At 42.9% G+C, this 23,985-nt stretch overlaps 1 long non-coding RNA gene and 1 pseudogene across 1 annotated transcript; both read left to right on the top strand.

Moving 5' to 3' along the window:
• Positions 1-23,985, top strand: part of LOC109092172 — a 1,055,107-nt pseudogene that overhangs the window by 939,618 nt on the left and 91,504 nt on the right.
• Positions 623-7,211, top strand: LOC122144436. The gene is made up of 4 exons (XR_006159700.1): positions 623-682; positions 4,367-4,473; positions 6,492-6,596; positions 7,155-7,211. It is a non-coding gene; the product is annotated as an uncharacterized LOC122144436 (long non-coding RNA).

Raw genomic sequence — 23,985 nt, 5'->3', positions numbered from 1 at the left:
CAGTGAGTTGAATTGTAAAAAGGGCTGGGTTAATAAGATAAATATTCATATTTAACACTGTAAAGAAAAGCATTTTGATTGGAGCATGTAAATTACCAGTTTGGACGTGGTAGGTACGTTTTTTAAAAAACGTTGGAAGAGACATACGAACGTGAAAACAACGTTTCTACAACGTTGTGAAAAAACGAATTTATAACGTCAAAAAAACGACATTTGCCGTATTAAATACGTAGCAACTATGATGAATTGGTTTCATTTTCTATAGTATGTGTTCAAGACACATCCATTGAAGTTGTGTAATTAATCTGTGTGTGTGTTATAAATTAATTTATTAAACATTTGCTTCTCAAACAGAAAGCTGCATCCTAAAATTCAGATGATCAGTACCGACTCCTTTTCTTTCAGTTTATTTTCGTGAATTTAAATGTGTGCAGTCTTCCGTTTGAGAGACATCCAGAGATAAGATTTGTTGAACTGAAAAAAGGCTCTGAATGAGGAGTCGATTATTCTTCTTGATGGAATCGATTCCTTTGGATTCGGACTCTCGATTCCCAGCGCCCCCACATTCCCACATTCCCACATTTCCCAGCCCTGCAGCGAGGACACTACGCAATAGAAAGAGAGAAGAAAGAGTAGCTCGCTGGATTTGATCCGTTTTATGTCCTAGAAAACATCTGTACAGGTAGGCTATAACTTTAACACAGACTCTCTTAATTTTAACACTCGTGGACATTGTTTTTGTATATTTAATCCAATCTGATCCGTCTGAGAGATATGAGAATAACTGTCACGCCTAAAGCAGGCCTTCTAAAGCACAGAAAAAAAAATATAGCGTTTTTAAATACTTATAAACTCTCTTTTATAGTGGACAAGACCGCGAGTATGTTTTCAAAGAGGGGTTATTGAACACAAATCTGTTTCTGAAAGTGTTTTTCGTATTTCCGCTTCTGTGTGAGGCTGTTTGTTTTGTGATGAGAAATCGAAAGTATTTTTAACCAGACATTTCTCAGTCCGCTAAAGTCTGACGTCACCGCTTCCGTGTTCAATCAGATATCACGAGAAAGCAACAAAAGGTGCTAATATACACTCACAATTATGGAATTACATTTGCTTCTTTAAAAATGAACGAAACTTTATAAAACTGAACGTAACTTTATAAAACTGAACGTAACTTTTTCAGAAACTATCAAAAATATGCCATTACAAAAGAACAAAAAACACAAATGAAAATAAAAAAATGAAACTCAGTCGCACAAATTTAACAGGCCCTTCAAATATGCTTCATTCTTTGTTAATGTTTTCAAAGATTCGTTTTCGCTAATCTTTCTATTTATTTATAATTTTTTGTTTGAACAAAAGGGTCTGGCTGCAGACTTGCACTTGCACTCTCAGACACTTGCTCTTCCGGTAGTGACATTACTTGCAGTCTTTATTTTATATTTTGTTCTATTTATTTATAATTTTTTGTTTGAATCTCTCAACATTTTACAACAGCAGCCAGGTGTTGAAGACAAGAAAAAGAAACTAAATTACGGAGTCACTTGCAATCGCCACTTGACACTCTCAGCTACCTGCGACGTCATTTGCAACCAACACAACATCGTGCATGTTGCCAATGGAGACAAGACGCTGTGGTGATTTAAATGATTAAAACTAAATTAGTAACATCACGTACAGGGGTCGCAAGAAAAAAAAGACCCGCAAATCCGTGGCCACAAAACAGCAGAATATTGAATTCAATGCGCAAAGTCTCTCATTAAGCGTTTTCCTCCGTTAGAAAAAATAAACACTTAATACGGCTTAAATGTATTAAGATGCTATTCAAATATCAAATTCAATATAGTTTATTAATATAACGAATAATGTATAAAACATGGCAAAACAGGAAGCGCAAAACATGGCATAATGTGGCATAATAATAGACTAAGAAGATAAAGAAGAAGCTCAATATGCTCCTCTTCATTATTAAAATACATAACTAATATGTACAGGCAAGCAGGTGGGCCCAGAATAAATGCAACATGCAAAGTTTCGCGTTAAGCGTTTTTCCATATAGAATAACTGTCTACAGCTCTTTTATTTCTTTGTCTTTGTCCATTAAGATATATAACTCATAATGAGAGACTTTTCTACGGGAGGAAATAAAACGCTTAACGAGAGACTTTGTGCATTGCGTTCATATTCTGCTGTTCTGTGGCTGCGGATTTGCGGGTCTTGTCTTTTTCTTGCAGGGTGGGCACCCTGTACGTTACGGTACTAAATTAGTTTTAATCGTTTAATCACCACAGCTTCTTGTCTCCATTGGCAACACATATGATTTGTGTTGATTGCAAGTGACGTCGCAGGTAGCTGAGAGTGCAAGTGACGATTGCAAGTGACTTCGTAATTTTGTTTCTTTTTTCTTGTCATCATCACCTGGCTACTGTTGTAAAATGATGAGAGATTCAAACAAAAAGTAATCAATAAATAGAACAAAATAAAAAAGACGGATGTCACTAGCGGAAGCGGAAGTGTCTGAGAGTGCAAGTCTGAGAATGCAAGTGCAAGTCTGCAGCCAGACCCTTCTTCAGATTTCGCTTAAGTTTCGCAGTTTTTCATTTGGTGTTTTGACACAAACCTCTCGTGGGGCGGCCTTAACAGTGATCTACTCTGATTGGATAGTGAGCTTTTGATGGACAAGGTGCTCTCTGACCGGGAAGTACAGACGCCACTCAGTGGCGCGCCACATTGGAAAGCTCTCGCGGTGATTTGTATTACTAAATATGTAAATAATATTTGGCCTTCGATCGTCTCAGTCTGTAAAGATGAGCTCTTGTCCTTCAAGGCAGCTTGAAGTAAGCTTGTGTTACTGAATGACAATAATAACTGCTGCACACTGTAACATGAATAAAACTTGTATCGATGTTATTGGTTACTTCAGTAACACAAGCTTAATTCAAGCTGCCTTGAAGGACAAGCGGAGGAGGAAGATGATGCCGCTCCGTGTCTCTCCTGAGAGCTCATCTTTACAGACTGAGACGATCGAAGGTCAAATATTATTTACATATTGAGTAATACAAGGCACGACGTATTGCATACAAATCACCGCGAGAGCTTTTTTTCTTTTTCTTTTTTTATTAATGCAGAGAACAAAAACATACAAAAGTAATAAAGTATAAATAAAGTATAAACATACATCACATAATATCAACCACAAAAAAAGAAGAAGAAAAAAACAAACAATAAAGAATAAAATAGAACTAAAGAAAAAGAGGGCCAAAATCTAAACAAAATTACACAAGGAGATCAAAGGCAGAGCAAATTCTAACAGTCCTTATAGCTTTTTATTAGTAGATAGACTGGCAAAATCTTACTTGACAAACACACCAATATAATCCCAAAGTTTCTGAGTGTAGTGACATGATCAAAATAAGTGAACAGTTTCTTCAGAACTCGAACAAAATGAGCTTGTAAAATCAATGTCAGATTTAAATCTTTGTATAAACTTCTTTACAGGGTAGAACCTGTGTATGAGCTTAAAATAAATTTCTTTCACTTTGTCTGTGAAAAAGAATTTTTTGCGGTAGAGACCAGATTTAATCACTGCGAGAGCTTTCCCAATATGCGCGCCACTGAGTGGCGTCTGTACTTTCCAGATCAGAGAGCACCTGGTCCATCAAAAGCTAACTATCCAATCAGAGTAGATCACTGTTAAGCCCGCCCCCACGAGAGGTTTGTGTCAAAAAACCAAACGAAAAGCTGTGAAGCGTAAGCGAAATCTGTGGCAATGCATTCAGAATCCAAATTAGCGAAAACGAATCTTTTGAAAACATTAACAAAAGAATGAAGCATATTTGAAGAGCCTGTTAAATTTGTGCAACTGAGTTCATTTTTTTTTCATTTTTCATTGTGTTTTTTCTTCTTTTTGTAATGGCATATTTTTGATAGTTTCTGAAAAAAGTTACGTTCAGTTTTATAAAGTTACGTTCATTTTTAAAGAAGCAAATGTAATTCCATACACAATGTGATTATAATACTACCAAAAAATATAATCATAACCTTTAACAACATACCGAAATCACAGATAACCAGACAATGAAAATATAAATAAATTAATATAAAAGGATTTGTGTTTGGGACGCAGTGAGCACGGAGACTGTAGTGTACAGTGAGTTTGAAAAGGGTTATCTTAAACGATTAATATGAATAAACAGTGCTTATAAACAGCTGCTGAGGTAGTATTCTCAAGTGAAGCGAGTTGACCACTTAACAACCGAATAAGACCAGTGCATCTGTTTGTAACTCACTTTATTTTATATAGTGTTTTTTGTTGCTGTTGCTGCTAACTCAACATATTTCTTCATCTCATTAACATCATCATCTCCAGGTCACACTGAACAGCAGATTGTTGTCTCAAGCCAGTGCTGATCAATAACAGTTTAGTTGCAGTATGTCAGAGAAGAGAGGAAATATGAGTCTCTCACAGAAACAGAGGTAAGACTGAGTGTGTTTTCAGAGAATCATTTAAACACTTTCTGTGAAGAATAAAACCCCATCAATAATTAAGTATTTTTCTTGCTTTTGCCATGAATGACATTTAGTTTCTCCAAGATACTCTCTTTAAACAAACCACATCTGCGTAAAGAAAAGAGCACCATGTTTGTATGTTTCTGAATTATCTGTACTGTTAACCTCTCAGAGCCTGTAGAAATCAACAGATCATCCATAATTTATCATAAGCTTATTAAATGGTGCCATGTGTAAAAATTGAGGTAAAAAATATCCAAAAAATGACCTACACGCATCAAAAGAATGAGAAGAAATAAGGGCGATGATGTCATTAAAAAAAATGTCAAGTTATAGTGCTGCAGAGATATCAACCTTAATTAGCATTAGCATTACTAGCCACGGCCCGACAGGTGGCGTAATACCAGTTTCGGCCATGGGAGGGCAGTATGCAGGCAACATAACCACCAGCCAACCTGCAATACACGAATAACTCGCACGGCTTGTGGGCGTACTTGAACCTGATGTCAAGCAACACGCGCATCGGAATCACAAATCAAATCCGATAAGAAAAGGAGCTGAAACAGAGTAAACATCGGCACTGCTTTACATCGCTGGAGACAACTGATGGACTTGAAAGAAATGAGCTTCGACTCCGAACTTGCAACATTTCTTTTGGATTGGTAAGTAAGATGCTGTTAGTACAGTATTTCGCTAGAAGTTTGTTTTATATGTTTGCGTATTTTTTTCGGGAAGTTATAACATAGAAATGTATCGAAGGCTGTTCGATAAACGTGCTAATGTTAGCGATGGCTAACCGTAGCTGCTATTGATAATTAAGTTAGCTAGCTATAACTTACCCACAGATCCGATCCGGTTTTCACCTGTTATCTACCAAAGCCCGTCTCTACCAAGCTGATGCTAAAATGTAACATTACCTAAGAAGCTTGAAATGTCTTCGATGATAATGAACCCGAGAGAGAGAGAGAGAGAGAGAGAGAGGAGAGAGAAGAGAGAGAGAGCGAGCGGAGCGCCCGGCCCGGCCGCGCGCGCACTCACTCACTATATTCAGAGCGGTCAAGTTTTTGAAAGCGTGTGAAAAGAGTCAATTGCGTGTGTCTCACGGTGAATGCTTGAGAGTTGGCAGCTCTGGTTACGTTGGTTGGCGCTAGCTTGGTCAACATCAGCTGTCTGATGTGTGACCAATGATGTTGACAGAATGTTGTCTGTCAAATTAATTTAATTCAAATAATGTGTATATACAATTCAAAATGTAATATGAACAAAACGAATATGAACATATTCACTGGTAAAGGTGAAGGGGAGTAGCTTGAAGATGTCATGTTTCAAAATCACTTGACATCACCCGATCTGGAGGCAAAACGTCCTCTTTGGCTTCGGCTATGGCTCTAGGGTTGTTGTGAAGGTAGGGGCGGAGCATAGAGACTATGCCGTTTCTCGTTTTGTTACTCTAGAGTAGACCAATTCACTTTATTGAGGCATACTGCCCCCATCTGGTATGGAATGTGGAGTATGACTTGATTTTTTTTGCCAGACATTACACATGGCTCCTTTAAATTACACGTTTGGTTGCATATCTTGTGTTTATTAAATGTAAATAATGGGCAAACTAGATATTTAAATTAATACAAATATACATGAAACTCCTACAGTGTAAATTAGTGAATGTTTTTAAAGGGAAATTTAAAAGATTTTTGTCTCTTTCTCAGACTCGTTCACTGCACACAGGTCATTGTTCATTATATTCATTGAAATATACAAGATATTGTATGAGGCAGCTGTGTTTCTTAGTGAAGTAGAAATTGTGCAGGATGAGAAAGCAGCGCTTCACTTGACTGTTAGATGATTCCTTTATAGCAGACCTGATGAGATAGTGAACTAGTTTGTGTTCAACTGGACTAAACAAACTCCCATTTGATGCACAAAATCTCTTCAGATGAGACTGAAGTATCTGCTGTGGTTCTCTCTGTTCTTTGTGTCATTAGTGTAAGAACAGAATCACATGTGTCCAGCTCTGTGTCTGTGAAGAGTGACTGGTCAAAGGGTGATCCACCGAACTTCATTGAGAAAAAAACATCATCTACCAAAAGGTATGACGTTTTTGCATTGTATTAGCTAATTTTGTCACTGTTGCTTTTGTGATAGATGTTGACTGAATAAAAAAAATAAATCAGTGAAAACAATATATGGTGACTTTTATTGAACTAAGTCTAGAGCTTATTTCCAGTAATACAATCATACAAGCAGCCATTACGAGGCATACATTCAGCGTTATAAAAACAGAGTAGGTTCAGGTTCACTTTATTTGTACCCATAGGTAGACTAGGTTTGCAGTGTTATGAGTTCTCACATCTTTCACATTTTATAGACACCACAAAAATTAAACAACATGTATGATAAAAGTGCTTTAAGGTTTTCAGCATCATTAAAAACCGCCTAGACTAAAATAATAATTATAATAATAATAATGTTCCTAAGACATATCCTTATTCAACTGAGTGATAGTTGCTGGCAAAAAGCTGTTTTTATATCACTTAGTTCTACAATATGGAAATACAAATCTATGTCTAGATGGTAGAGTAGATCATACAAATGCACCGCTATATCTGTATTTTAATAACCATTCTATATACTCTTTGTGTCATTAGTGTAAGATCAGGCTCACATGTGTCCAGCTCTGAGTCTGTGAAGAGTGAGCGTTCAACTTTGTGTCATTAGTGTAAGATCAGGCTCACATGTGTCCAGCTCTGAGTCTGTGAAGAGTTAACCTACAAAAGAAGCTACGCCACCAAGATTCAGTGAGAAAAAAGCATCATCTACCAAAAGGTATTTAATGTTTTTCTTATTGTTGGTTCCACATGGACTGCTAGAAAATATTTAATTGAATATTTGTCATGAATCTATAATTGTTTAAATATTTATCAGAGTTTCATTAAAATGCTAAAATCATCAGCAAAGAAAATTTAAATGATTTGATGTGAAGTATATATTTTGTGAATTTTGGTGCACTAACACAACTTTATTAATTCACCAGCCCTTGTGTTGTTTGCTTTTAGGACAGAAAATATTACAATGAGAGACCTAATATTTACCTAAATTTACACTAAAATATATCCTATACTTTAACAGTGTGAACTTAAACAGCTATTGCTTTCTGTCTTTGTTAAAAAAATTGCAAACTGTTTATTTAATAATGTCCCTGAAAATGCAGTACTTCATTTTATTCACTAATAGAGTTCAGTATGAGAATTTCAAAGACAATCTCCTGCAGATCTTCCAGGTAGGAAAACACATTTTCAATAATGTTAACCTGATTTATCGTGCTAATTTGTTTTCTTTTAGGAACCCATAAAAATTTATTTTTAAATTTATTTTGTATTATTTCTATCTTTAGGATCTTGAATGCAAAATTATCACATTTCTGAAGAATGAGCTGCAAAAGTTTAAGAAAATATTACAAAAAGAAGACTTAGACTACTTTGTGAAGGAGTTTAATGAGAACAGATGCAGAAACAAAGAAGCAGCTCTTGATCTCACGCTCTGCTTCCTGAGAGAGATGAAGCAAGATGAAGCTGCTGATACTCTAGAAGGGAATGTCACTTCTAAATGTAGAAGCCTTGTCTTATAAATGTATTACAGAAAATAGTTTAACTAAAAGGCTAAAAGAAAAGTTTTTTTCATCCCTGTGTTTAGATGAGCTGTTCATCATTCATCAGCTAAAGTGTAGCCTAAAGAAGAAGTATCAATGTGTGTTTGAAGGAATTGCAAAGCAAGGTGACTCTACACTTCTGAAGAACATCTACACAGATCTCTATATCACTCAGGGTTGTAGTGAACAGGTCAATACTGAACATGAGGTGAGACAGATTGAAGTTGCTTCCAGACGTCATGAATCACAGGAGATACAGGTTGAGTGCAAAAATGTGTTTGAAGCACCTGAACAAGACAAGCAGATCAGAACTGTACTGACAAAAGGAGTTGCTGGCATCGGAAAATCAGTCTCTGTGCAGAAGTTTGTTCTGGACTGGGCTGAAGGAAAAGAAAATCAAGATATCAGCTTCATATTTCCTCTTCCATTCAGAGAGATGAACTTAAAGGAGCAAGAAAAACTAAGTTTGATGGACCTTATAACTCAGTTTTTCCCAGAGACAAAAGGACTGAACCTTACAAGAAGAAATCAATTCAAAGTCTTGTTCATTCTTGATGGAATGGATGAATGTCGACTTCCTGTAAACTTTAAGAATAATGAGATGTGTTCTGATGTTTCATCACCAGCCTCTCTGGATGTTCTCCTGACGAACCTCATCAAGGGAAATCTGCTTCCTTCTGCTCTCATCTGGATCACCAGCAGACCAGCAGCTGCCAGTAAGATTCCTCCTGACTGTATCGACCGGCTGACAGAGATACGAGGATTCAATGATGCACAAAAGGAGGAGTACTTCAGAAAAAGAATCATGGATGATAATCAGGCCAAAGAAATCATTGATCATGTTAAACAATCAAAGAGTCTCTTTATCATGTGCCACATCCCAGTCTTCTGTTGCATTTCAGCCACTGTTCTCCAGAACATTTTAGAGGAGAAAAGAAATCATGTTGTGAAAAACAATCAGGCTGATGATGCCTCCAAAACACTGCAGGAGTCAAATACTGAAGACACTCCTAAGACTCTGACACAAATGTACACACACTTCCTCAGATTTCAGATCCAGCAGAGCAGACGAAAGTATGATGGAGAATATAAACCAGATGTTTCCTGGGATAAAGATGCCATCCTTTCACTGGGGAAACTGGCATTTGATCAGCTGGAAAAGAAAACAATGTGATCTTCTATGACACAGATCTGGAAGCCTGTGGTATTGACGTCTATAAGGCATCAGTGTACTCAGGCATGTGTACCCAGATCTTTAAGGAGGAAACAGGGATCCGTTCTTGGTACCATGTACTGCTTCTTTCACTTGAGCATTCAAGAGTTTATTGCAGCTCTTTATGCACATCTGTTTCTAGACATCAACAAGAAGTGTGTGTTTGATCAAGACTCTACAGAACAGGAAAACAAAAGTGAAACCATGATTGATTTGCTCAAGACTGCAGTGGACAAGGCACTAGAGCATGATAATGGACACCTGGATCTTTTTCTTCGATTCCTTCTTGGTTTGTCACTCCAGTCCAATCAGAGACTCTTACAGGGTCTTTTGACACAGCAAAATGGAAATGAGCAGAGCAAAAAGGAAATAGTTCAGTACATCAAGCAGAAATTAGAGTCCAATCTGTCTCCAGAGAGATCCATCAATATGTTCTACTGTCTGAATGAACTGAACGACCAAACTCTGGTGAAAGACATTCAGACCCACCTTAGCAAAGGAAGCCTCTCATCTGCTGATCTTTCACCTGCCCACAGTGGTCTGCTTTGGTCTTTGTGTTGTTGACATCAGAGGAGGAGCTGGAGGAGTTTGAGCTTCAGAAATTCAAGAAATCAGACGAGTGTCTCATTAGATTATCAGCAGTCATCAAAACCTCCAAAAGAGCTCTGTAAGATATTTAATATATTTTGTCATGTTTTGTTCTCATCTTAAAATTATATTAATCTACATTGATACATAGCAGCAGGCTTGGACACCCCTGATTTGTAGTGATAATTAACCATATACTAGTTATAAGTAGGGGTGGGAATCACCAGAGGCCTCACGATACGATATTATCATGATACTTGTGTCACAATACAATATTATTGCGATTTTTTTTTTAATTAAAATGTGATATTCTGTGATATATTTCGATTAGGGGTGTCCCTGACTAAGGATTTTCATAGTCGAATCGGAATTTACAAATCTTGCTGATATCCGACTGATAGTCGAATCATATGTTTGGGGGCGGGCAAAATACATTGAGTCAAGTCAGACATTCGACAGCCATAATACTGATGTTAACACACAGGGAAAATGTGTAACAAATGCCTCGCAGATACAAATGGGGTAAATAATGTTTTTATGTTTTGATTAAAATATAGTTATACACTAAACGTCAGCGAAACCCTAACAATTCACAATTTTTACAATAGTGCTCTCATTATAAAGTTAGCCTATATGACAGTAGTTATAAATGTCCTGCATTTCTGTTTTGAGAGGCACGCGCTGAAGATGACCAGTAGAGTAACGAATTTGATAGCAAGTTTTTAATCAATGGGATTAAACTCATAATTTCATGTAGAATACGCTTCGTTATTTATACAACATAATGTTAATATTACAACTTATATACTATCTGCAAAAAGAGCCCGAATGCATATGAATGTGTCTGCGCGGCTCTGAATGAACTCATTTTGTGGACGCGTTCTTCATGAAACAATGTGCAAAAACACAGCAGCTAAACTCTAAAAATTCACAGCGTTTTATTATAATGGTGTTCTCATTATAATGGTATGTGTCTGACAGTTCCAGTCATAGTTATTAATATTCAGCATTGTAGTTGTCCTGCTCGTGCTGCGCGCTGAAGAGATATCACTGTAGTACTACAATGAAGCGCTTGACTCAAAACCAAATGCATATCCAATAATATATCCACGATATATACACCGGCTAAAATGTTTTGAAATCACTTGTACCCTACCTGGTAAAAGAAATCCAGTCTCTGCCTGTGTCAGTTTGAGTCTTGGTAAAGTTTTAAATCCCTGCCTCTAGTGCTGGGCGGTTTGACCAAAAATTTATATCACGGTTTTTTTCTAAACTATGCCGGTTTCCCAGTTTATGACGTTTTTTTTTCTTTTTTTTCTCATGCATAATCAGGTGTACAATGCATTTTCTGCTGGTTGATATTCCAAGACATGCTTTTAGCCCGACAGCACTTGCATAAAATGGTTGTTTGGTCGAAGTCGGATTTTTGGAAACCAAAACCCCTCCAAACAACAGACCAGGCTCCTCTTTTTGGCACAAGTTCTTCTGTGTCATGTTCTACTAGTTCTGCAGCATCCATCTTCCCTGTAATGCCTGTTTCACACATACTCTGTCTGCAGTGGGACGCGTTTGCAGTCCGCTACTGATCCACGGCTGTTTAGTCCACAAACACAACATTTGTTCATTATTTTGATTTCATATTATGTAAAAACACACACACACATATTTTTTTTCAGCATTGTGAGTCTTTTATCACAGAACAGTAACAATCTTTCATAGTTATAGACATTAGCTTTAAACTCAATAAATGTAAAACAACGCATTATTCATGCATTTTACTTCTAGGTTTGTATAATAAGCTGCTCAAGCAAGCGGCAAAACATTTAAAACACAATAATTAGCCTACATTTCTTGTTAAAATATTTCAAATTAAAACACCACAGGACAGAAACAGTCTCGTGCCTTTTGCATTTAAATCTTTATCACAAGCAATCCCACGGGTCTTAATGAACTTTGTTTTTCTGCCTCCATAAAAGTGAATATATTGTAACCTTCCCACACAGGCTGAGAGGGTTAGCTCTGGGGTTCAAAGTAAATCATTCACCAGGCCGAACTGTCACTGGAGCAAACTTAAAGTTCTTTATTTGTCATAAAGCAGGGTTCAGGGTAAAGGGGAGAAAACTTGAACATAGGTACTTCTCTCTCAGGTTGCTCCTTTCTGCATCAATTTATTTCTGGAAAAGAGGCAGGAGAGGTGTAGGATTAGTTAAGGGGATTCGCTGTACTCATGCCGTCAATTAAGCCTCAATTAATCTTCAAGAGGGTAGTTGGGCTGGCTGGGCTTGAATGCATCCAACACTGAGTCTGTCCTCTTCCCCTTCGTCTCCCTCTACTGTGGCTTCTTTGCTCACTTTTATGTGATTACTAATTGAACCCAAAAAACTGAAACTCACGACGTCTGCCAAACAAGAATACCACACACCCATATTGGAGCTCTACATTGTCCTGAACACCACTGTTTCACCCAGACCTTGTGTCCTCTGATGGTGCTATCCATGGTGCTGCAGGTGACTGTGCTGCGTTGTGATGGAATGTTTCTTTCTGGCCACCACATACCCTCTTTTCCAGCTCCAAACTCCTATTTGGAGCGCACGCCCAAGAGCAGTCATGCCTCCTGGACATGGCATCAGCATTCGCATGAGAGCTCCCAGCCCGGTGTTCTACTTTAAACTGGAAGTCCTGCAATTGAAGAAACCAGCGAGTGATTCTTGCATTTTTCCCTTGGTTTTGAGACATCCATTTTAGGGGAGCATGATCAGTTATTAAAACAAATTTTAGACCCAACAGGTAATACCTCAATTTTTCAATAGCCCATTTTACAGCAAGACACTCCTTTTCAATTGTGGCATAATTCTTCTCGTGGGGGCAGCAACTTACGGCTAATAAACATGACGGGGGTGTTCCATGCCATCCTGCAACTGAGACAGTACTGCTCCAACCCCGACTTCGGAGGCATCGGTTTGTAGAACAAACGGTTTGTTGAAGTTCGGGGCTTGTAGGACTGGTTCACCACAGAGGGACTGCTTGAGTTTGGTGAAGGCCCGTTCAGCTTCTTTGGTCCAGCTCACCTGGTTTGGGAGGTACTTGCGGGTCAACTCCGTTAGGGGGGCTGCTTTTGTGGCGAAGCCAGGTATGAACATTCGGTAGTAAGCAAGAAGCCCAAGGAAGGTTCTTACCTGTTTCTTGGTTTGGGGTCGGGGCCAGGTAAGTATGGTGTCAATTTTCTTAGGTTGGGGTTTCACATTCCCTCTCCCAACAGTGTACCCTAGATAGTTGGCTTCCTCTTGGGCGAGTGTACACTTGCCTGGATTTGCTGTAAGAGACGCTGACCGTAATGCTTGTAATACAGCCTCTAGATGGTGTAGATGCTCCTCCCAACTCCTGTCATGGATAACAATGTCGTCGAGGTATGCAGCAGCATATTGCTGGTGGGGACGGGAGGACTCTATCCATGAGTCGTTGAAACGTGGCTGGTGCCCCGTGGACCCCAAAAGGAAGAACCCGGTATTGAAAGGTCCCCTCAGGAGTGGAGAATGCGGTTTTTTGGTTTGGCTGGGGGGTTAGAGGTACTTGCCAGTACCCTTTGGTCAAATCAAGGGTTGTGATAAAACGTGCAGGGCCCAGTCGCTCGATTAACTCATCTATCCTTGGCATCGGGTAGGTATCGAACTGGGAAACTTCATTCAGTTTTCTGTAATCATTACAGAATCATGTTCTCCCATCTGGTTTTGGTACGAGGACGACAGGACTTGACCACGCACTTTGGGACTCCTCTATAACACCTAGGTCAAGCATTTTCTTTACTTCGGTCCGGATGGCTTCCCGTTTTGCTTCCGGGATCCTGTAGGGTCAAAGCCTAACTACCTTCCCTGGTTCAGTTATTATATCATGGGCTATAAGGGAGGTCCGTCCAGGCAGATCCGAGAAGATGTCACGGTTTCGCCACACGAGTTCACGTAACTCCTGCTTTTGCCTAGGGGAGAGTTGGTTACCCATCTTTACCTGCGGGGTTATAGGAGAAGTGACACTGGCTGTGAGCACATTGCTTGTAGGCGCGAAAGGTTCATGCCACGTTTTCAGAAGGTTTATATGGTAGATTTGCTGGCCTTTCCTCCGGCCAATTTGGCGCACTCTGTAGTTGACTGGACCCACCCGCTCTACAATCTCATAGGGTCCCTGCCACTTGGCCAGAAACTTGCACTCGTTGGTTGGTACTAGTACTAATACCTTTTCTCCGGGCTGAAAATCTCTCTTATCTTGGCCCCCCCTGTTGTATATTTTGGCCTGTTGTTGTTGGGCCTGTTGCATGTGTTCCCTTACTATCGGCCAGACCCTTGCCATTCGGTCGTGCATCTGTTCAACATGCTCAATGACGTTGCGGTGGGGTGATAGTTGCTGTTCCCAACTCTCTTTAGTGAGGTCCAGAATCCCTTGAGGTCGTCGCCTGTAGAGGAGTTGAAGCAAGAACCTTGGTCAGTAAGGATCTCGTCACTCTCGAAATAGAGAACAAGACATATGGTAACAGGTGATCCCAATTTTTCCCGTCAATGTCAATCACTTTCTTTAACATATGTTTAAGGGTTTTGTTGAACCTCTCTACCAGCCCATCAGTCTGGGGGTGGTATATGGAGGTTCTGATTTGTTTTTACCTTCAATTGCCGACAGGTCTCTTTCATAACCGTAGACATGAAGCAAGAGGTCAGTAAGGATCTCGTCAGAGTGGCGATCCCCACCCAGCTGAAGAGTTGGACCAGTTCTCTGGCGACGGCCTTTGAGGTGGTCTGATCGGAGAGGTATGGCCTCTGGGAACCGGGTGGCATAGTCAAGGATGACTAGAAGGTACCGGTGTCCCCGGTTCGATTTTGGCAGCGGTCCCACAATGTCCAGTGGCAATCCTGCTGAAAGGAGTCTCAATGATTGGTAGAGGAATAAGGGGGCTTCGGTAGGTTACCTTTGGGCTGTTGAGTTGGCATTCAGGACAGTGACGACAATATTCTTCTACCGCCTTTTTAACCCCGGGCCAATAGAACCACGTGAGGATCCTTTCATAGGTCTTCTGTCCCCAAATGGCCCCCCAGCAGGTGAGTATGGGCGAGATATAACACTTTAGTGGTGTATGGCTTGGGTACCAGCAACTGATTTATAGTTTCACCCCTTCGCTGATCCACTCTATACAACAATCTGTTTTTGATCATAAAATGTGGATAAGTGAGTCTACTCACCCCAACTTGTGGCTGGCCCTCAATCACCTGGGCATTCCCCCACGCTTGGCTCAGTACCGGGTCTTGCAGTTGGGCGGTGCCGAACCGTCCCAGCCTTTCTCCTTGGAGGATTTCTGCCGGGGGAAATTCAGAAAATACTTCATGGGATTCTATATCGTCCCTAATCTGTACACCTTCGGGGTCTTCTGAAGCAGTGGCAGTGGAGTCAGAGTGATGCTCCTCACCTCTATCATAGCCGGTCTCTTCTTCTGCGCCGAGTAGGTTTCCTCCCCTCTGTAGCTCGGCTTGTCCAGTAGGCAGAAAAGGCTTGACAGTCTCGGCCCACGAGGACAGGGACTGGCAGGTGATCGACGACCCCTGCTCGTACTCGGAACTGCCCCCGTGGGGTGACCATTCTTACTTCGGCAGTGGGGTAATTTCTGGTGTCCCCATGAATACAGGAAACGGAGATCTCTTTCCCCATGATAAGCCCTGCAAATTCTGGCCGGACTAGTGTTACCATACTGCCTGAATCTATAAGTGCTTCTGTGTCCTTGCCCCCAATCTTAACAGGGACTTTAGGGGCGGCTGTCCCCTCATGAGCCCAACAGGTGGTAAGAAAATGGCATGGAAACCTGGATTCCGAGGTACTGGTGGTGGGCATCGGCTCCTCTCGGCCTGGGCAATCTCGGGCCAGGTGTCCCTCCCTCCCACACGTAAATCATCTTAAAAGAGAAGGATTTCGTAGAGGCCTCTCATCTTTCCAGTTTCCCTGGGGTTTTAGGGGTCCGGGTTGGACCACTTCGGGGTGCTTTCTAGGAGGTTCTCGCTCTTGTCTTGGTTTCCAAGAGAGGTTTTTGGGTACCTCAGGTTTCATCAAGCTCACCGTCACCTGGTGGTTTTCTAGGAGTGCAATCAAGGCATCTACACTTGGTGGTCCCTGTTGAGCCACATATTTTTTTGCATCTGTAGGCAGGCCACGTGTGCACCGATCAATCACCACCCTTTCTACCGCAGATGGCCCTTCTCCTTCATCCAGCCAGCTTCTTACCATGCGGGTTAACGTGGGTTACTTGGGCCCGTGCTGGAAGTGATGGACGGTATTCCCCAGCTATGGACACGCTGGGCCTTGGCAGGCAGGCTGAGCCCATATTGGGCCAGGATTGACCTCTTGACCACTTCATAGCTTGTAGCCTCATGAACGGTGAGGTCACGGCAGGCCTTCTGGCTTCCCCAGTTAGCAGAGGGAGTAGCAGGTTCGCCCAGTCTGCCCTGGGCCATCTCTCTCTTTGGGCAGTTTTTTTCAAAAAGGTCGAGATAAGTTTCAACATCATCTTCTCTAGTCATTTTGGTCAGATAATCTTGGGGCCTCCTACTGTGTGCCTCAGTCCTTCGGCAGAGCTCCGTGACTGCTGCATTCAGGGTCGTTTGGGCCTGCAGAATGACGGTTAAGGCTTCCTCCATTTTCTTAGCATTTCTCTTCACTGTCTGAATCCCAGGCGAGGGTCAACTCATGCCCGCATTCTCCACCACATGTAACCTTCCCACACAGGCTGAGAGGGTTAGCTCTGGGGTTCAAAGTAAATCATTCACCAGGCCGAACTGTCACTGGAGCAAACTTAAAGTTCTTTATTTGTCATAAAGCAGGGTTAAGGGTAAAGGGGAGAAAACTTGAACATAGGTACTTCTTCTCTCTCAGGTTGCTCCTTTCTGCATCAATTTATTCCTGAAAAGGAGGCAGGAGAGGTGTAGGATTAGTTAAGGGGATTCACTGTACTCACGCCGACAATTAAGCCTCTATCTTCAAGAGGGTAGTTGGGCTGGCTGGGCTTGAATGCATCCAACACTGAGTCTGTCCTCTTCCCCTTCGTCTCCCTCTACAGTGGCTTCTTTTATGCTCACTTGTAGCAACAATAAATATTATCTTCTGATCAGGAGAACAATATTTTCTGTGTTGTAGTATTTTAGATTACTGAATAGATAATTTCTAGCAAACAAAGCTTGTAGCTTAGATCACACGATTCCAGGGACTTCGATCGTGATGAGCAATAAAACGGTTCAGTTCAAGCAATTGTTGTTATTTAATACAAGCGGACTAAAGAGTAACATAACTACAATTCACCCAGATTAAATATGAAGTAATATAGCAAAACCAAACATACAATTTAAACAAGAGAATCCACGAAATATAATGAAGATAAGAGAAAGAGAAAGAGTGAGAGAGAGAGAGAGGCAAGAGTGAAGGCCAGCTCTCAGGGTGACAATTTTCAAACAGTTAACTTGGCGAGAGACGCAAAGTCATTGGATAATTTCACAAAAGTGTGAATATCCAGACAACCCTTCAACAGCAATTTTTAAGTTCGATATAAGAAAGTAACTTGCTTTGATCTGGCTCTTGTGTGTATCTTGCGCTCAATTTGTCCGTTTGGTTGTAGCTTCTGCGTTGTCCGTTCCGGAGGCTGATGATGCTGAGTTCATGGTTAACGCGAATGTAACTTTGGCCAAAAGATGATTAGAACTTAATTCGTGTTGGCCTCGTGAGGACAATTGAACGAAGTCAAATGTCAGAAGACAATAAAGAAAAACTACGATAGAAAGTAAGAAAACCAACGAGGACTTCTTGATAAGTCCCGATCGCAAAGCTGGGGAAACCCCCTCTTTCTCTGGCGGAATGCAAAGAACAAGGGTTTTTCCTTTGTTTTTATTGCAAGGTTGGTTTCACACCTATTTCACCTTATGAACCAAGGTGTTAGAAACTGAGGCGAGGAAAAAATCTTCTTTGTCTGCTGATTTCCGCCCACTGGTTCTAATGTATGGCGATACAAAATTACACTTTTCCTCAGACAGATTGTACTTCTGAAACAATGCATCTTTTGTGTAATTTGCCGTTGAGATTCGTCCACAGTCGGGTTTCTACTTCTACTACGTCATACAGACACCATAAACTAAATAACTTTTGGCGATGTCAGGATGAGAGATACAGAGTTTGTTCCTAACTACAGGCATATAAGTTTGATAAACAACACAGTAAACATATCTCTATCCACTATATCACGTGACGACATCAAGCACATAAAGAGATACATGAATACATTAGAGGTATTTATTCAAAAATTGTTCATGTTGAGCAGAAAATTGGCTCGTGTGGTTGTGTGTGTGTGTCTGGAATTGTCGTCGGGCTTTGAGTAAAAAAGGGCGGGTGTTTGTCTTTCCTTTGATGCTCACGAAGTGTCTCTGTATCATCGCGAAGGTGTAATAATGTCACGAGGGCTTAGATGTCTCGACATCGCGGCGCCCGATTGGGGGTTTATGTTGGGGCGGATGTTGTAAAACAAAAGTCCTATCTTTTTTTTTTTTTATTTCCTTGTCTCTGAGTGCAGGTATGTGTTAGCGAGTCAGGATTCATTAAAATAAACAGATGGTTTGAATACCTCTGCTCATTAGGTTACATTCCCGCCTTGGTGGTCGATGAGTGCCCGTGGTCCCCATTATCGGACAACACCCATCACAATGGTCGTATGGCAGGTGAATCATGACTGTGAGGAGAGCAGTTTTTGTTAGGCTGACCGACCCAGCTCAGATGAGGTCTTTCTATCCGTTCTGATGTGGTACCTTCGCTCCATGGTTTCCAGCGTAGACCTCCAGTCAGGGTTGTCCTTGAGTTTGGCTGCAGAGGTTCGCATCTGTCTTGAGTTCTGTATAGGATGAGGCCACCAAGGGTCAGGGTGTGGCCGTGACCACGGAGATGCACAGTGCTGTTTCAGCTGGAGTCCAAGCTTGGACAACAGGTTAGGTGTTCAGGATGGATGATCGAGACAGGCTTGGAGGCTGCGTGACGGAAAGCAATGGCAATGAGCTGAGCCCCCCTTTTTTTTTCCAATCCATGTTTCTACTCTCGACCTAGGTGAAGTTGTAGTTCTTGCAGAAGGATGGGATTTCTAGTTCTGATTGGTACTCTTCCGGTCGGAAGATGGTTAGGGCCAGATCGCAAGGTGGAGGATGGCCCCTCCCGCGGGACTTGATCCCATGGCCTCTGGCAAGCAGGTTGACACGGGTGGCGGTTGTCATGCTGGTCGTAGTCAATGTAGCGGTACGTACTGGAGTGTTAACGAGCCACTATCACCTACAATCTCAGCTGCATCTCGGTGACGTTTGCTTTCTAGCTGGGCGTTCGGCAGGGCAACGCCGTGTCGCTGATCCTGGGTTGCAACCGCGCAGATTCCATCAGTATTGTCTCTGAGAACGGTTTTGCTGGGTCAGAGGTAGTGGATGTCTTTAGTCAGGGTGCACAGTGCAGGTTCGGGCTAAAAAGGTAAAACCCAAAAAGCTTTGGTGTTTGCTGTCATGGTAATGCCACCACCTCAGGGGTACGTATCTTGATTTGTGTGTTATCTTCCAGAACCCCACATTAACAATGTCTTTGAGTCTGTTAGATTCGGCTCGACGCTATGATGGGTAACGTTCAGGAGGAAACTCATCCCTTCTGCTCGGATCCACGTAAGGGAAATAGCGCTACCCAGTGGAGTAGGCAAGGTGGTCTTGCATAGGATCAGTGGGTGTGGTGATGGCGGAAAGTCCAGCACATTTTGCCACAGCTTAGGGTATCAGGTATGGTGGAAGTCTTCCATGGCTAGACTGTCGATGGAGGAACTCACTTCCGTAACATTTCAGTCATTAATGCTGTGACTAGCTGCTTTTGGGCAAAGTCATTCTGGAAGACAGTGAACAGCTGAATTTCAGGAGTTCACGGTCTGGTTCAAAACCCCCCCACGCTATGAGTGTTGAGAATGACCACCGTCTTTCAATGTCTTTCCGATGGTTTGGTCAAGGATGCACTCGGTGTGGGTGAATTGCTCTTTAGCTGTGGAGTTCAGTCTGAATTTCACCACATGTCCCGTCTCACGTGGCTTGTTTACTACATTGACACTGGACATACCAATGTTGAACAGAGTTTCCAACAGCACGGCGGCGCCGAGCAATGCTCCCAGGAACGTTTGGAGCGGCGTTTGTGTCCACCTAATTCCCGCCTGGGTAACAGTCATCTTCTCAAGTTGGTTGAGCATGTCTTGACATCGTCCTCGGCGTGATAGAGGGAGTCCTCTGTCCACGGGCACCCGGCCCAGCTGTACTGGGCTACTGCGCTGGGTAGTGTGCGCTGTAATTTGCGGGGGCGAGTCGAACGTATACTTTCTGGGTGTGCGCCGCATTCGTGAGCAGGAGTCCTGGTTGTTCTCTCAGTACAATGCCCGAGGCCGGACCCAGTGGGTGATAGCTGTCTGATTGGGGGCTGGCCTCTGGTTGTCTGGAGCACAGGATCAATCCACAGCAGCAATCCTGTGACGGCCAGAGAGAGAGGAGAGAGGAAGGGAAGGGAAAAGGTAAAGGAGAAGGGGAGAAGGGGAAGGAAGGGAAAAAAAAAAAAGGATGGAACAGTCTTTCGCTTCGTGGTGGGCGGTTGAGTTTTTAGCTTGCATTGCCCCTCCCTGTCTTTCTCTGCTGGTGGCCACATGTCTTTAATCTGGTACGGTGGACCCATTTGAGAACTTGGTTCTCTCGAAAAAAAAATCTTCCTTGTGTGTATTTGGTACGCAACTGGGTATAGTTTTGTTTCATAATCTCATGGGGTCCCGTCCAGTGTGGTGGAATTTCTTCTTTGACAGCTTGCTGGGGGCCCTTCCTGAGTTGGCGGGGTAAGCTGTAATACAAGACCCCTGTCGCCCACCACCATTTAAGTTCTTGGTGTGATGCTTTCTGCCCTTCAGAGCCGCTTTTTGCAGGTGTTCCTGGCAAAAGCAAAAGTTGTTTTTCACTTGTCTATGGAGCTTCGTCAAGAAACTGAATGTGTGTAGCAGACAAGGTTGGGTCTCCTTGTTGATCAGCATGTAGTGGCAAGGTCTCTCCGCCAGTCTGATTCAAAGGGGTCCCCGTTTTGATTCCTGGGGTTGGCTCTGATGGCCCATCAGCACAAGGGGTACGTTTTAATCCCATTCTTCCGGGTTAGCAAGACCATACTTTTTCAGCATGGTGACCACCGCTCGATTTCGCTCTCTCTACCTGGCCGGAACGCGATTGTATGGTGGCTGATGTGAAGTTTAGCTTGACCCCTAGGCTGCCAGATTCTGTTTGCATGACTCGGCCGTGAAGTGGTACCTCTGTCTGAGTTGACTCTCAGGGGCAAATCCGAACCGTGAGAAGATATGGTTCTCAGGCAGTAATGCCGTGGTTTGGGCAGTGTCATTGGTGCTGGCAGACACTCTACCCCGTCATGGTAAACTGGCACACCCACTGTGAGAAAGTACTTTGTTGCCTCTTGTTGACCTTGGCAGGGGTCCTGCCCAGTCAATTTGAAGGTCGACACGGGAAGTGATCCCTCTGCGTTGCAGTGGGGCCTCTGTGGTTTGGTTTGCTGGTGTGATTGCAGCACACAAGACATTCCTCTGACTACTCTGCCACATCTTGCTGCATGCCGGGGCCAAATGCCACCTGTGTCAGTGTGTCATACCGTGGCTCTGATACCGGGGTACTCACATGGTGGTGTCGTGGGCGTACATTGTAGTAACCCCCTTTGCATCGTGGCACCACGAGCCGTGGCGCTGTGCTGTCATCAGGTGCAAACCACGAATTGTCGTCCTGTACGCGCCGCATGTGTCTGGTGTTATATAGGTGTCGGAGGCACGAGTCATCAGTGAGCTGAGCCTGATGATGGGTGGTTGGAGTGGTCAAGACAAGACTGAGAAATATCTCATAGAATTGTCTTCTGTGCAGGTGTCAGAGGCATCATATCTGCAATGTTCTTGTTGGACAACCTGCGGAGTTAGCGATAGCGTCTGTAGGCCGGGCACTGCCACAGGTGAAGGTCCGTTTGTTTGCGGGTTAACACTGGCAACATTGGGGCTGGTGCTGGTTCTGGGGGGTGACCACACTCCCTGTAGTGCGCCGTTTTGGCGAGGGCGTCAGTTTGATCATTTAGTCTTTGTCCCATACCTGGGACCGGGGTGTCGTGTAGTGGTCGCTGGGTTGTTTACCCGGGGTTCCTTCCAGTACAACAGTTATATTGTGGTGTGTTTTTTGTGTGTTATCACATTCCTGGAACAGGTGTTTGGTGTTTGACTGGCTTTTGTTTTGCCGTTTTGAAACCATTCTGTTTCCAACCTGGAAGGTTGGCACACAAACTGAGTCTGGCAGCGTTAAGTTGTACAGATGAGTGATTTCTCTGATGTCATGGGCTGATGCTATTCTGCTAGGTTATGAGAATGGCTTCTATTTCTGCATTTGTGAAAGATTGGGGACCGAATTTGAAGTGGTTGTGGGGGGCCCGGCGGGTCGTTGACCCACACACTCCTGCACCTGCCTTAAGTGATGCCATCGTGTTTGTATGGGCGCACCCATTTCGACGTAGTGCTGTGAGCATGCGTGACACGCATTCTTCTTCACAGTACCTGTGACAGGTGGATTGGTGTTTTGGGGTTCTTGCACTGCCCAGTGTTCTCTGCAGGTGTGTTTATCAGAAAAAGCAGTTTTGGCATGCGGCCAGTGCCATTGCCCCGTGCAGACTTGTGATTCTGTGCATACCGTGCACTCAACATTGCTTCCCTTGGAGAGCCATTTAACCATGTGGCTATCGTGATTGGTGACCACTCCATCTCGTATTTCTGGCTGTTGAGGAACATTACTGCTGTGCAAGTCTCTATGATAACTTTTTGTGCCCCAATGTAAATTGGCTAATCGCTGAATGGCCCATACAGTGCAAGCGCCAGAGCTTTTTCACAGTCTGAGAACTTAACAACTCTGGTGGAGCAGTGTCTTGCTGCAGAGCAACTACTTCTTGTCTGGTCAGCCGTTGTACCGGGCCAGCACTGAGACATTGGTCGGAAAACACCCAGCTTCCAGGTATCATTTCCTTTTGTGGATCAGGGTAGCAAGACATGGAGCTGTGCTAAAGGTCTTTTTAAGTTCTTTCATGGCGTGTTCTTGAGCCTTCGACCAGACGAAAGGGGCAGTCTTTTTTAGCAGAGCTGTTCAGAGGTCTGGAATGTCTGATTATTTTTCGATGAACGTCGAGAGTATTGGGGAAGACTCCTAGAAAACGCCGCACGAAGAGACGTTAGTGGGAGGCTTGAATTTTTGAATAGCATGATCCGGTTTGACTGTGTTCAATGCCTTGGATCCATGAGCATGCCCAGTAGTTAACCTTAGGTTCGGCCCACGCCTTTGTTGGAGGGCGATCTTGGCTCCGGTGGTGGATAATTGGGTCAGAACATAGTTTTTAGTTCCGTCAGGTGGTCGGCCCCGTTTGTACTTTTCATGAGCCATCATCTACATAGATCAGGTTTACCTCTCATTCTAGCGTTCTGGCAGGCTTTGGTTCAGAAGATTTGAATTCAGCTGGTGAGTTGCATAGCGAACGGACACCTGTTGAAGGTGAACTGTCGGTTGCCAAATTGTGAATGCCACTTTTTTTTTTGTTTTGTCTTCCGGTGCACCGGAAATGGTCCAGAATCCAGAGTGCCACATCAATTGTAGAGAAGATGGTGGCTCCCTGATTCGGGGTAATTTTCTGTTCTAGCTGGGTCATGGGCCATCCGTGACAGCGGCACCTGTTGATTCAGTTTCCTGTAGTCAGTGTTGGTTTGGCCATTTGCCGTTAGGTTTGGAGGACGGGCCAGATGTGGGGCTGAGTAGGTGCTGTTGCAATGGACGGATGGACCACCTTTCTCAAGCAATAGATTCGAGATCTCCTGCATTGGTTCATGTGAGGCGATGGGACATTTGTACTGTTTGACAAAAGTGGGAGAGCTCAGGTGCATAGGGATGCGCACGCGGGTGAG

Source organism: Cyprinus carpio, unplaced genomic scaffold, assembly GCF_018340385.1.
Source record: "Cyprinus carpio isolate SPL01 unplaced genomic scaffold, ASM1834038v1 S000006675, whole genome shotgun sequence".
Taxonomy (NCBI): domain Eukaryota; kingdom Metazoa; phylum Chordata; class Actinopteri; order Cypriniformes; family Cyprinidae; genus Cyprinus; species Cyprinus carpio.
This window is presented reverse-complemented; position numbering and strand designations above follow the sequence as displayed.